This window comes from Embiotoca jacksoni, unplaced genomic scaffold (assembly GCF_022577435.1).
Source record: "Embiotoca jacksoni isolate LCO1_2020_lvr unplaced genomic scaffold, fEmbJac1.0.p SCAF_50, whole genome shotgun sequence".
Lineage (NCBI taxonomy): Eukaryota > Metazoa > Chordata > Actinopteri > Embiotocidae > Embiotoca > Embiotoca jacksoni.
The window spans coordinates 1,366,956-1,382,500 of NW_027185404.1; the positions used below are offsets into that span (position 1 = coordinate 1,366,956).

Below are 15,545 nucleotides of genomic sequence, written 5' to 3' on the forward strand. Positions count from 1 at the left end.
TGTTAGCTAAAGTCACTCCTTCTTATTAGTTTTCTGGAGGTCCATCTGAAAATAATCCCTCATTCATTAGAAAAGAAGATTCAAAAAGACCTGTTTTTGGGGGTGGTGTCTGTTTGATTGACAGGCCTGTGGTGCAGTCAGGTTACAGCTATCGGTGGGCGGGACGTAGTATCGTCAGGTTTCCAATCAGATCAGTCAGATCCACCGCTGGCTCCTCCCCCAGCTCGTCCAAATATGGTCACTTCCTGCTCCAAACCGCTCCGAACTGACAAGATGGTGACGGACAGAATCTGAACTGGAGGCTTCATAACGTCCACAAACCAACGGGTGATCTTACTGCTTGATGCTGCTTCGGTTGCTGGCGAGATAAAAAAGGGGCTTATGTGAGATAAACTTTCATTATATTTATTATATATCTTCCCAAAAATCTCATTTGTCTGAGAGGGAGTTTCAGTCGTCCACCTGCACTTATTCTGGCTGGACGACCACACGAGGCGGCCCTGGATGAAGAATAATCCCTTCTGACCCCAACATTTCCTCCACTGCCTGGTACCTCTGAGCATCTCGCTTCCTCCTAGCTGCTCACTAAGAAATAGTTCCACAATGTAACTCCCCAAAACCCACCAACTGTAGTTTTTATACTTGTCTTTGTAAGCATGTTAATTACTTTTCCGCCTTTATGCTAAGTTAAACTCAACTCCCAGCTCCAGCTCTGTAATTAACACACATGGGGGTAGTATTAATCTTCTCGTCTGATTCTCAGCAGGAAAACAAATAAGAACATTTCAGAAATGTTAAACTCTTCATTCAAGGCCCCCAAACACTTCAGAGTTACCACAAACTTTACAAAGGGCTTTAATAGTTAATACAGCATTAACGGAAATACCTATATATATATATATATATATATAGGTATATATGTATAATTTTTGGCCACTTATCTATCTACAGCTCCTCCCATGTGTACATGTTTTTGAAAACAGTATTTTTTTTCTGAAATGCCCATTACTACTCCTCAATAGACACGGCTTCTGTGCCATATGAGAGCCATGACAATAAAGGGAAACTTGTAGAAGCCATCCAAATTAAAGCCACTTATGATCCTGTTATTGAGGAGGCAAGCGTAAAAATAACAATATCAAGTAAATTGCGGGTTGTCATTATTTATCGTGGGCCTTCTTCCCTTCAGCGCGTGCTGTGAAGTGATTGGATTGCAGTTATTAACAGAGACTCTCCGCGGCTGTAATTGCTATATCAGGATTGAGTCATGGGGAGATGTGTGATGGCTGTGAGCAGCGAGGAAAAAGGAGGGAGGGCTGACAATAATTGGGTTTGTTACATTTGATTGATGCACACTTTCATCCAGCTTCTCATCATTTTCTCAGGGATTATGTACTATAAAACATGATGTAATTACTGTTGAGATCTTGGCCTATCAACAGTTTATCTACTTGGGAAATCACTCCCATAATGTTGCGGTGGAAATGGAGTACCTTTAGGCTAATGGCTGGAGCTGCAGATAATATACTGTGTAATGTCTTAGTGAGAGCAAGGAGCAGGCCTGCCTCCCAACCCATGTTTTATGAGTCACTGCAGGAGAGCAGCAGAGCTTTCTAGAGAGGGCTTTAAAATACAGAATAATGTACGGACTCAGCATTGTTGCCTAATACTGTACATTTACGGAGATTTCTCTCTGTTGCAAAAATAACGAGGCAACATGACAGTTTAGGAGCAAGCCTGCGCCTCAATTAAATATCTGTTGCTGCACCAGCTTATTAAAGTATCTTATGTTTGTCCATCTTGGAAACCCTCTTTCCTGTCCTACACTGTCTTTCAGCCTCAAGGCCATGGGCTCCTCAAGAATATATAAATGTAGTTTTTTTTAAATAAGCTCGAAATAGAGGCATTTTTTAATCTTCAAGTTCTGATGTGCATTTAGTAGCTACACTGCTGGAATGCCTGTATTGTAACAGTGACACAGACCACTGCAGGTTTAAGGCACTTCAGCCCAAAAGACATTTAAATTGTGCAGATATAGAATCTCATCCTAAGTATCTCTTCAATGTCAGGAAACCTTCAGATTTCAGGGGCTTCGTGTAGAAACGGTGCGGACATACTAAAACTTTGCGAACACAGGTTTTCATGCACACGTTGGGATGTATAAAAATAAACATGAAGTAGCTTCTGGGTCTGTAACATGAGGCCGATACAGAAGTGCCTTAAGCTGCAATACCACCGAGTGCCACTAGAGGTCGGCTTCAAAAAGCCTCTTGCTCCATAGACTCCCATTCAACTTCTCTCATCAAATCCAAAGTGAATAAAATGTGTCCATCAGTTATCTCGGTGTTGTTAGCTAAAGTCACTCCTTCTTATTAGTTTTCTGGAGGTCCATCTGAAAATAACCCCTCATTCATTAGAAAAGAAGATTCAAGAAGACCTGTTTTGGGGGGCGTGTCTTGTTTGAAATATAGTGCAATTAAAAAAACATTATTAACTTCTGATGTACATTTAGTCGCTTCACTGCTGGAAAATACAAAAAATGTAAAGATTTTTCATTGCTGCTGCCTTGTACCGTGCCTGTATTGTAACAGTGACACAGACCACTGCAGGTTTAAGGCACTTCAGCCCAAAACATATTTAAATTTAAATATAAACTGTGTGTATGTACTAAAACTTTGCGTACGCTGGTTATCACGCAGTCGTTGGGATGTATAAATATAAGCGTGACGTGAGAATGTGTGGGCCGGACGGAAAACTCTTATCTGGCTTTGCAACTTCACGATTTTAACTTGCAAAGCACTGAAACTTGCCAACAATTTCTAAATAAAGTTTCCACCCCAGTTTCTGAAACATTTCTATCAAGTAGTCTAAGAAAAAACATAACTATGTCCAATTAAGGCAGGACATTGACAGCAATAGGCACCCTCTCTATATCCCCTCTGGCTCATTTCCCACAGATGAAACTCACCTTACTCACTGGGCTTTATGTGATTTAGAAAGAGAACATTGCGTTCGTGTGTTCGTAAACACAGTTTTATAAACCGGAGAATTTCTTTGCGTACGCCATTTTTAGTTTTTGAGTGTATGTACACTTTTAGTATGGATCCTACACATTGTTTTATAGACGAGGCCGCAGAGCTTTGAATTGACATAACAGATTTCTTGTAGCGCAGGATGGTCGGACAGGTTTGTCTCTAACAGTGGATGTTTGGTGGGTTACACATTGCACAAAGTCAATTGAAATAATTAGTTACGTGACTTTTATTTACATCCACTGCACCGTCTGTCAAGCAAAAATCTGGATTTCTCAAATGGTATAAATCTATGTCCTTTCTCTGCAGCGCGTGAGGACGAGAAGCATCTGTAAGAGTAAAGCCTCTGGTCTCAGATCAGGTGTCGTTAGGCTGTCAGTGAACAGGGAAACCGCCCTCAGACGAGACGTGATGAAATGCAAACAAGCCAGAGGCAGAACTCAGAACTCAGAACTCAGAACTCAGAACTCAGAACTCAGAACTCAGAACTGCAGGAAGTGTCACATTCAGGAAAGAGACAGATGTGGAAAAATAATGAATAAATAGGACCGGTTGCATTAATTACTGGCTCATAGTGACAAATAAGTACTGTAAAGGATCATTAAGCTAAATGCCGGAGCTATCAAACATATGTTGTTAGTGTAACATTTCCTGACGATTATCTGCTGTGTGATGCATCTCATTTTTCTACTGTGTCTCCTGGAACCGATGTTACCGTCAGTTGATCATCTGTGAGGCGTTAAGTAGCACGTAACACACCCATAAAAACAGAAAAATCATCGGAGAGAAGCAGACAGTATTCTTTATGCTGTTCGCCCTGGTGTCAAAATATCTCTGATTACTGGTTAAACTCTCTCTTTTTATGAAATGCTTTATCAGAATGTAACAACGAGACACTTTTTTAACAAGAACATTTACTTTGACTTTGACAGCAAAGCAATATGCTTTGATATGCAAAGTTTATCAGTCCCTCAGGATTTCACTGAGTTTTTTTGCAGTTGCAATCAAAAATGTTTGATTTTGCGTTGGATTTTGTAAAAAAAATTGTGATGTAATTTGCAGAGTTTGAAGTTACTTTTTTGCATAAAATTGCAGGAATTCTGAAAAATTGCAAGTTGAGAAAGAAAAATGCAATTTTTTTTAAAGCACTACCTGATAAAGGAATAAATATGTAATCACTTTCTGTGATAATAATCATGCTGCACATCAGAGACTTATTTTAGTTCTAATCTTTTTTCATTCAACACATAGACCTGCTGGATGAAACAAACAAAGAGACGTCTCTGACAACTGGACGTGTGGATAAAACTCATTTAACATCCAGTAATATGGAATCACAAACATTTAATCACATCATTTTAATGTGAAGACCACATCTTGTTCCGGTTTCCTCCGATGCTCAGAGTTTTATTTGTTGATGGAAACAGGAGCAGAGACTTTCTGACTGGAAATGAGGAGTTATTTTTGGTAATAAAGGAAGTTTTGTTCGAAAAGACTTTCTTTATGACATTAATACTTTCAGCACAAATTCTGCTGAACACAGTTTTTGCAGAAAAATCGCTGGAATTTAAAAACTTGCAAGCAAATATTGTGGAATTCGCTTGAGTTTGTGTTAATTATTGCGATCGCGAAATTGTGATTTCCTGGAGGGAACATTTCACATCCCAAATGAAGTAAGTGCAGTCGGCGATATATTGTATATATTTTCCTTGTCTTTATTCACTCTGTTTAATCCAGTGGGCAGTTTTCATCCCTGCATGCAGAGAGCAACCTGAGGATTAGCTTTGTTCTCTGCTCCAGCCACACTGCATGCAGGCGAGTCAATAATACTAAAGTAAATGTTTAAAAATGACTCAAATAAGGCGGTATCATTTGTTTTTGCTGAGACACTAAATCCATTGTTTTTAATTAGTTGGAGAAGAATGGACTTGATTTTGTGTTTAAGAGAGTCTGCAGAGAGGCTTGGATTTGGAGCTTTAATTAGGTTTGCTTTACAGAGATACTCAGCTCCATCCTCGCCCTCTCTTTTTAATTAAAGATGCAGCATCCTCCGACTGCAGCCAGCCTCACTGCAGGCCTCTTCTGCCTCTGTAGGAATACGTGTACTGAGGCGGTGACTTCTAGAAGTCCTACACACATTTGTATCTGTTAAAAAAACTCCTTTTCCTTCTTCAGTTTGGTGTCTCGGTGAGTCGCCACATTAGGGAACAGCGGAGGGCGTGTCTGTGAAAGCTTAAAGGCCACAAATGGATTTTTTATTTTACGTTTTTCAACCAGCTGACATGTGATCGCACAGAAAAAAAAAAAAACTTCTGTTCCAATTCTGTCATCACTGCCAGCCAGAATAAGGATGAATGACTGATTCACCCCAGCTGTGTAATCCGCCACACTTTGGAGACAGTCCATACTGAGGACCTCACCTCTCCTCTGCTGACTTAAGCTGGATTTATGGTGTGTCCAAACTGCATGTCCAATCGTCAGATAGAGCCGGAAACCCCTCTCTTACACACACACACAAACACGCACATGCACACACACAGACACACACACACACACACACACACACACACACACACACACACACACACACGCATATGCACACACACAGACACACACACACACACAAACACGCACATGCACACACACAGACACACACACACACACACAAACACGCACATGCACACACACAGACACACACACACACGCGCACACACACACACACACACACACACACACACACACACGCACATGCACACACACACGCACAGGCACAGGCACACGCGCACACGCACAGACACGCACACCCCCCCCCCCCCCCCCCCCCCCCCCATCCGGAGCACGTTCTCCAATAGACTCCTCCAGCTCCGCTGTCACAAGGACAGATACAGGAGATCATTCCTGATACAGGAGATCATTCCTGATACAGGAGATCATTCCTGATACAGGAGATCATTCCAAATACAGGAGATCATTCCAAATACAGGAGATCATTCCTGATACAGGAGATCATTCCTGATACAGGAGATCATTCCAGATACAGGAGATCATTCCTGATACAGGAGATCATTCCTGATACAGGAGATCATTCCAAATACAGAAGATCATTCCAAATACAGGAGATCATTCCTGATACAGGAGATCATTCCAAATACAGGAGATCATTCCTGATACAGGAGATCATTCCAAATACAGGAGATCATTCCTGATACAGGAGATCATTCCAAATACAGAAGATCATTCCTGATACAGGAGATCATTCCAAATACAGGAGATCATTCCTGATACAGGAGATCATTCCAAATACAGGAGATCATTCCTGATACAGGAGATCATTCCAAATACAGGAGATCATTCCTGATACAGGTGATCATTACTGATACAGGAGATCATTACTGATACAGGAGATCATTCCAAATACAGGAGATCATTCCTGATACAGGAGATCATTCCAAATACAGGAGATCATTCCTGATACAGGTGATCATTACTGATACAGGAGATCATTCCTGATACAGGAGATCATTCCTGATACAGGTGATCATTACTGATACAGGAGATCATTCCTGATACAGGAGATCATTCCAAATACAGAAGATCATTCCAAATACAGGAGATCATTCCTGATACAGGAGATCATTCCAAATACAGGAGATCATTCCTGATACAGGAGATCATTCCAAATACAGGAGATCATTCCTGATACAGGAGATCATTCCAAATACAGAAGATCATTCCTGATACAGGAGATCATTCCAAATACAGGAGATCATTCCTGATACAGGAGATCATTCCAAATACAGGAGATCATTCCTGATACAGGTGATCATTACTGATACAGGAGATCATTACTGATACAGGAGATCATTCCAGATACAGGAGATCATTCCAGATACAGGAGATCATTCCAAATACAGGAGATCATTCCTGATACAGGAGATCATTCCTGATACAGGAGATCATTCCAGATACAGGAGATCATTCCAGATACAGGAGATCATTCCTGATACAGGAGATCATTCCAAATACAGGAGATCATTCCTGATACAGGAGATCATTCCTGATACAGGAGATCATTCCAAATACAGGAGATCATTCCTGATACAGGAGATCATTCCAAATACAGAAGATCATTCCAAATACAGGAGATCATTCCAGATACAGGAGATCATCCCTGATACAGGAGATCATTCCTGCCCGCTGCAATAAGACTGTACAATAACTCACCTCTGGCAAAATCCATCACACAACAACAACACTGTTGTCTGTGTTTCTTGTTTGTTTAAATATAATATATATGAACTGTATATACTGTGCATTTTTATATTTAATATGTTTTAATGTTGTTTTATTGCTTTCCTGTATCTATAAATGCTGCTGTAGCAAAAAAAAAAAAAAAAATCCCCTTGGGGATTAATAAAGTAACTACCTACCTACCCACCCACCTTTTCCAAAAGTGGTAATCGGACCACTTTACGCTGTGTGGCCGGCTGTGTGCTTGTCAGAGAGGAGAATTGAAGTTCTCTCGGTAGCTCTCTTCACTTTTTGCCCGTTGAGCTCCATCTTCTTTCAAGGAGTCTGACTGGAACATGACTTCGGACAGGTGACACTTCCATGTAGAGGTGTGGCTGTGATGAGCTACATAACATGCTAGAGACATATCAGGTTATCTAGGTCATTACCAGGATCATGTTTATGTTGAAATATGGAGCAGGAAGCTTCTTCATCCTGAGACTAACAGCAGTTCTTTATGTTTGTAAAACAGTCACATATAACTGGGTGAAACTGAAAGAAGACTACGCCAAAACCTCACACAAGGCTGAACGATATATGGAAATCTAGAGGGGTTTTAATTTTAAATGAGGGCTTTTAATTTTAAATGGATCCAGAAAGTTGCAGCATTTGGTCCCCCAATGGCAAATTTGATCACTCAGCCGGGGCGTCGAGGCTGTTTTCCACCGGTTCCTTCTCTGCTGCGGCTGCCAGAGTGCATCGCCGTCATTAAAGTCGATGCTTCGTGTCCCTCCAGCTGCACCGCGGCCGTCTCACCAGCATCCTCAAAGCAGCTCGCCGCGCTGCTCCGCTGAACATAGGCAGCGATTTCTGTCTATTTCTGACTGAAGACGCTCGGAGGCCGCTCATTGGAGCAGCGCAGCCGGACAGGAAGTTTGTCGAGAAAATGAAATAAAACTCTGGGAAAAGCTTCAAAATAAAACACCCGTGTGCAAACTCCCGGTCATAAACTACTTCACTACGTCACCGTCGACCCCCGCGGTCTCAATATGGACAAGAAATGCGTTCTCCTCCTGCTACTGACACGTTATGTGAAATCGATTCACAATAAATTGGAGGATTTTTGTTTTTCATGACTAAAACTCAGCAGCTGTATGAACTGTGTCTGCAGGCTGCAGCACAAAGTAGGAAACGACAACAACGAACACACAACGGACGAAAAAGAAGCCGTTTAACAACGTTTATCTGCAAAAGAAGCTCAGAAATCATGGAGACACCAAATGAGGAAGGAAGTTAAAGCAGACAGGTTGAGGACGGAAGAAAACCATCTTCAGGATATGAGGGTCACTCACTGTTCTAGTCCCACAAAACTAACTTCAGAAATACAACATTAAAAAACTATTTGAAATCTAACTTTCACTTTATAATGGAAAATGACACCTCGTCATGCTCAGGAAACCAAAATGACTGTGGGAACTTCCACATGTCCAAAGATTTGAATTAATCTTCAGTCATCACCTGCTTTTAACAATATATTTGAGCTGCTGTATTGATCATTATTTGCAGGTCTCAGAGAGGCCTGTGTTTAAAGGAAGGGAATCTGATTGGTTCCATCACACTTGTCATGTTTAAGAATGTATTTTATATATACATGATATACAATATTTATATTTATACATACATGCATACAGCATGGCTGTATCTCTTCACAGCTTTTCACGATTTGAGGATTCATAACACACTTTTTACACACTATAAAGCTTTTATACTTATAGTACTAATAATAAATACATGTATATTTATATATTTAAGGAAAATCAGAGAAGCATTTAAATATTCTGCCTTGTGCTTTATTCCACATTACAGTAAGTCCCATTTGCTATTTAATTATTACAAATTACCCCATATTATGTTGTAAACTATTTCAAATTTCACGAGATGTCTTTCTAATAACTTAAATTGTAGCAAGCCATAAATAATAAACCCCTTATGATCTACCTATTTACTTCTCCTGCCTTTCAAACACGGGTCATGGTCTTCATCAGATGAAGAACTGAAACCATCCAGAGTAACTGAAAAAAATATCTGATGACGATGTAAAAGTTCATTCACCTGCAAATGATCTCGCTCCCTCAGAATAAAAAAAAAAAAAGATTTATCATTATATATAATATTAAACTATTTACACACACTGTGAAGTTACTGTAAACTCTATTAAAAGCCTATTTTCCCTGATTGGCTTATGATCACAGCTTAGTCACTTAGTAAAAATAAAAAACGTAGCTACTACACTACCCATGATGCAATGGGGTAGTTTCTTTTTAAAAGTAAAAAGACAAAACTGGCGTTTCAAAGCATCACCTGTTTGGGTGATATTACACAATCAGAGGGTGTTCATGAAACCTGTAATATAGTCGTGTTCATGATAACAGAGGAAACATCATGTTACTGTACAGCAGTTCAAGTCGTTAATACAAATATACACTTAAAGTTAATCAGAGACAACTGTTTTCAATGTATTTCATCAATCAGAAATAACAAAGTTAACCTTTTAATAAATGTATATATATAATTGTAATTCATTTATGTTAACATTATTGATTTATTCCCTCTGAAGCCATTGTTGCCTCTGGAACAGAGCAGATTCACTCCCGGTACAAACATGTTGTACACGTCATCTCCCTGTTCAACATGTCAGATGATGTTCTGCAGTGAGTCCGTGTTAATGTCATTGATTAAGCCTGTGACTAGATGCTGGAGAACCCCGCTGGTGGACTCAAACCATGCCATTAGAAATTCTTTTGAACAGTTTCTCTTTTGAAGTTGCTAAAAAGACAGAAATTACAAAAATCTCTGATGGTCTGCGTTGGCCTGAATTACACCAGAATAAACAAATTGCATGAATTATTGCATTACTTCAGTGACTGAGGAATAATTCAAGCAGTCTCAACCAAATTTTCATCTACTCTCTTTCCATCGTTCCACATTGTTGAACCAAGTAAAAGCTGTCAGGCTCAACGTCTTTTGAAACGTGCGAGGAGAGAAAATAAAGATTTCCAGTTGTGCAGATGGAAGATAAGAGCTTTTGTAATGTCCATAAAGAGTCTCAGGTACTGCCGACTGTTCCTCCGAGAGGCGCTCTTTGTTAATATGCCCGATGACTGTTTATGATAATTACGGTCTTTCCCGGCTGACAGAAGGTGAGAGGTCACACATCGCTAATGGGTTCACAATAGCTTCGCTGTGCTCGACATGCGGGAACAGTTGTTCCTCTCATTTACATGGCAGCACATAGACAGTGGGAAAAAAAATGGTATAATAATAAAGAAAGCCAATGAATTATGATTTAAAGGGGAAGGAGCTGAAGTGGACTACTTACAGAGAGAGAATGAATTCAATGTGAAACCAACCGTGAATGTCTAAGCCCCTCTACCAAGGATGCACTGTAGGTATGTGTACAGTCAAAGGTTAGGTGGATTATATTTTAGATTCAAGCAGTCTGGAAGGGTTCATAAAACCTTTTTGTCCTTTTTATCCATCACTGGTATCTTCCAGTTATAGAAATGTATAACTGCCATCTCACTGATTGTGCATCGGTTGTGCAATTGAGTGATAAGGTCAAAGCAGAAACACCGGTGAGGCCTGAAATACAGGAACTATCCAACATTAGAGGTAGCGCTGCTGACGTTTGGTTCTGACAGGAGGACAAAGTCAGGTTTGATATTCATTCAAAATGAAGCGGTCAACAGAGTGAACAGCTGGGTCACATGGTCGCTGTCAGAAGTCAGTCGGTTCGGAGGCTGAAGGCAGTCCAGCTGTAGGTTTCCACAACATACTGCAACTTCAGATTCATACACCATTACTGAGCAATATTTAGTTTTCAAGCTGTTTACAATGAAAACATTTTTAAGCTATGAAACGTGGTCTCATTTCTGCAATATGTCTCAAGTCTTTTTTTGTGAAGTGCAGTCTCTTTTATGAGTAATGTTAGGTTACGTTCAAAACACCAATTCTATCAAATGCAGCAACACTTGCCCAAGAAAAAGTACATCGTTTACATCGTATTGTATCGCATGGCATCCCATCCCATCGTATTGCATCAAATTATATTATATTGCATCGTATCGTATCGCATCGTATTGTATCACGATATTGTATCGCATCATATTATATTGTATTGTATCACATAGCATCATATCACATCATATCGCATTATATCGCATCATATCGCTTCATATCGCATCATATCATATCATAGTGCATCATATAATATCGCATCATATCGCATCATATCATATCATATCGCTTCATATCGCATCATATCATATCTTAGTGCATCATATCATATTGCATCATATCGCAGCATATAATATCGCATCATATCGTATCGCATCATATTGCATTATACAATATCGCACCATATCATATCACATCATATTATATTGCATCATATCGCATCATATCATATTGCATCATATCACATCATATCGCATTATACAATATCGCACCATATCATATCGCATCATATCATATCGCTTCATATCGCATCATATCATATCTTAGTGCATCATATCATATCGCATCATATCATATCGCTTCATATCGCATCATATCATATCTTAGTGCATCATATCATATCGCATCATATCATATCGCTTCATATCGCATCATATCATATCTTAGTGCATCATATCATATTGCATCATATCGCAGCATATAATATCGCATCATATTGCATTATACAATATCGCACCATATCATATCACATCATATCATATTGCATCATATCGCATCATATCATATTGCATCATATCACATCATATCGCATTATACAATATCGCACCATATCATATCACATCATATCATATCACATCATATCGCATTATACAATATCGCACCATATCATATCGCATCATATCATATCGCTTCATATCACATCATATAATATCGTATCATATTGCATCATATTGCATCATATCATATCATATCGCATCGTATCATATCGCATCATATCATCGCATCATATCGCATCATATAATATCGCTTCATATCGCATCGTATCGCATCATATCATATCGCATCATATTGCATCATATCATATCATATCGCATCGTATCATATCGCATCATATCATCGCATCATATCGCATCATATCATATCGCATCATATCGCATCGCTTCATATCGCATCATATCGCATCATATCGTATCATATCATATTGCATCATATCATATTGTTTCGTATCATATCGCATCATATAATATCGCATTATATCATCATATCGCATCATATAATACCGCATCATATATCGCATCATATAATATCACATCATATATTGCTTCATATCGCATCATATATCGCATCATATCATATTGCATCATATCACATCATATTGCATCATATCGCATCATATCGCTTCACGTACTATCACATTTCTTCTGTTTATAAATTATTTTATTATAACAACACATTGAAATATTTCATGCTATGAGGAAGTACTGACATTTAATAACTGTATATTTAACACAGCAACTTCCCTTCTTTTCACTTCCCTACTGATGAAGACACTGCTGCCGTGCACTCACTGTGTTTCCTCGTGCACTCACTGCGTTTACTTGTGTCACTCAGTGTTTCCTCGTGCACTCACTGTGTTTCCTTGTGCACTCACTGTGTTTCCTTGTGCACTCACTGTGTTTACTCGTGTCACTCAGTGTTTCCTTGTGTCACTCACTGTGTTTCCTCGTGCACTCACTGTGTTTACTCGTGTCACTCAGTGTTTCCTTGTGTCACTCACTGTGTTTCCTTGTGCACTCACTGTGTTTACTCGTGTCACTCAGTGTTTCCTTGTGTCACTCACTGTTTCCTCGTGCACTCACCGTGTTTCCTCGTGCACTCAGTGTTTCCTCGTGCACTCATTGTGCTTGAAACCAACACAACCAAACAAAAGTTACAGCAGAGGACATTCTAGTCAATGATGATTTTATCAAGTGTTATTTTTCAATCAGTCTTCTCAAAGACTTCACACAGCTGAGACCGTGAACGATAAACAACCCTGAAGTTAAGAGAAGAGAGGAGACCCTCTTGAAGGAGATGGCAGCCTTCTTCATTGTGAGCGTTGTCCTTCTGCACATGCAAGAAAAAGTCCACAGAAAACTGCCTCTGCACATTTACAATCACTGGAAGCCGTTTCAGTTACCATGGCGATGTAGGAAAAGGAAAAACACTGCTCCTACCTTGGATGTTGCAATGAACTGTACAAGATTCAAAGACTTATGAATGTATAGACATCGCCTGCACGACCTGCAGCTGTCACATCTGTGTCGGTGGCTGACGAACCGTCACACAGTATATAATTAGTGATCTGGTCGGTATGTTGAATACCAGCTGAAGAAGTTGGTGAGGCATCGGTTCTTCTCACTTATTTTCAACTTCAACTACATGTCTGTACAAACAAACATGATGTCTTGACACTGCATGCGCTTGTGTATTGATCTTTATGTGGACTGCTTTCTGCTCTTTCATCAAGATTACATCAGGATCCTCGCAGTCCTGCAGCTGCTGAGGTATACTGTAGCAGATATAGCATATTGTGCACTGAGCTGTGTCAGCAATGATCAAATTTGATGGTTGCAGCGGAGTTAAAGTGAGCCTACAAACGCTTCTTCTGATTTTTGGTTTTATTTTGGCTGAAAGCAGCCAGGGGATGGAAAGATCTGACTATTGTTACAAGTAAGAAGCAATTATGCAAAGATAAAACTCATGATGGTGAACACCACGGACACTGCAACCTGGAATCACGGCAAAACCTGAAATAGACAAGCAGGTCTAATACAGAAAAATGTGAAATGTCCACGTTTTGGCCTTTCTAGGCATGGCAGTTTCACGTTTTCCTGTAGTGGATGAAAGTGAAACCTACTGCATGCATACAGCCATGTGATTTATAGCAAAATACAACTTTTAGGAAAAACAGATGGTTGGGGTTAGGAATTCACCACATGGTTGATGTTTGTGACAAAAACATGGTTAGGATTAGGAAACTTAAAACATCTCAAGAACAACATTGTCTCCTCCTGGATTCTAACCTTTGTCTCCTTCATGGCCCTCTCTGATTCCTAAGTTTCACGCTTACAAAATGTGAATAAACAACTTGCATGAATTATTGCATTATTTCTATTTTTGGTATTGCGTTGGACACTAATATGTGTGTGGTTTGCACCACAAATGAATTGTTCCAATTCCAGTTCCAGTTTATGGTTTCATAATAGACACAAATGGTCTTGTAGGTTTTTTTTTTTTAAAAAAGGAAGTGTATTATTGTGGAACACTGTTGTTTGGATATGAAAGCACATATTTCCATATTTTTCTCCTTTTTTTTATTTTGTGGGGGTCTCAGATCACACATATCCCACAATCTGCGAACACGTGGTTTTCAAGGGTTTCACAGCTGAAATGTAAAATATAACCTGTGAAAACACCAATTTCATCTTTCATTTTCCCAGGGGACCAACTGTTCACAGCACACAGCTGATAAATGGATGTAACACACCGCAGGATTACAATATTCAAAACATGAAAACAATGATTTCAGATGTGTTGTTTGTTGCTCAATTTTGATGTTATATTATAAAAATATAATAATTTGTACCTGATAAATTCTACCCCAAGTTGGTCTCAGTGAGAAAAGAGCAACATAAAACCAGATGAAGAATGTGAGACGCCAGTTTGTTCGGCATTTTAATCTTTTTTCTTTGACCAGATTAAGAAGCTTGAATGTATCTAAAGGGGAAAATAGCAGAAGTAGTACAGTAGTTCAAATCACAACTTTTCTGACCCTGACTGACAACAACATACGAGAGCTCTGAACTTGTGACCAAGCACAGTTTGAGCCGCGAACCAAAGTGGCCATGAGGCCCAGAAGTGCCGTTCCTCGGCTCTTCTCCACCCACAGATGGAGCATGTTTGACTACGGGTTCGTACATTCACCAAGAGAGGAGGAGGAGGAGGAGGAGGAAGAGCTGGTGCTTCGCTGGTTTTAATACCTACGACGTGCTCAGTAGGTTGAAGCCTTTGGATCCGCTGATATTGTACATGATTTTCACACTGTGTGTAAGAGAGGAAATTTAATTAAGGGGTCAAAAAGCTGTGATTTTATTTTTAGCTTTTAATTACACACATTAATAAAACTGTCATGCTGTTCTCCCTGTTTTATTTTCTCCATAATAATTTCTGTCATCACGGTGCTGTGCTGTGAACATCTGTCTACTATCATGGTCACCAGGCAGT

The 15,545-nt window shown here is 39.6% G+C and overlaps 1 protein-coding gene across 3 annotated transcripts in view; it reads left to right on the forward strand.

The window, feature by feature from the left end:
• Window positions 1–15,545, forward strand: part of grik2 (glutamate receptor, ionotropic, kainate 2) — a 269,550-nt gene that overhangs the window by 183,699 nt on the left and 70,306 nt on the right. The gene's annotated exons all lie outside the window — the stretch shown is intronic.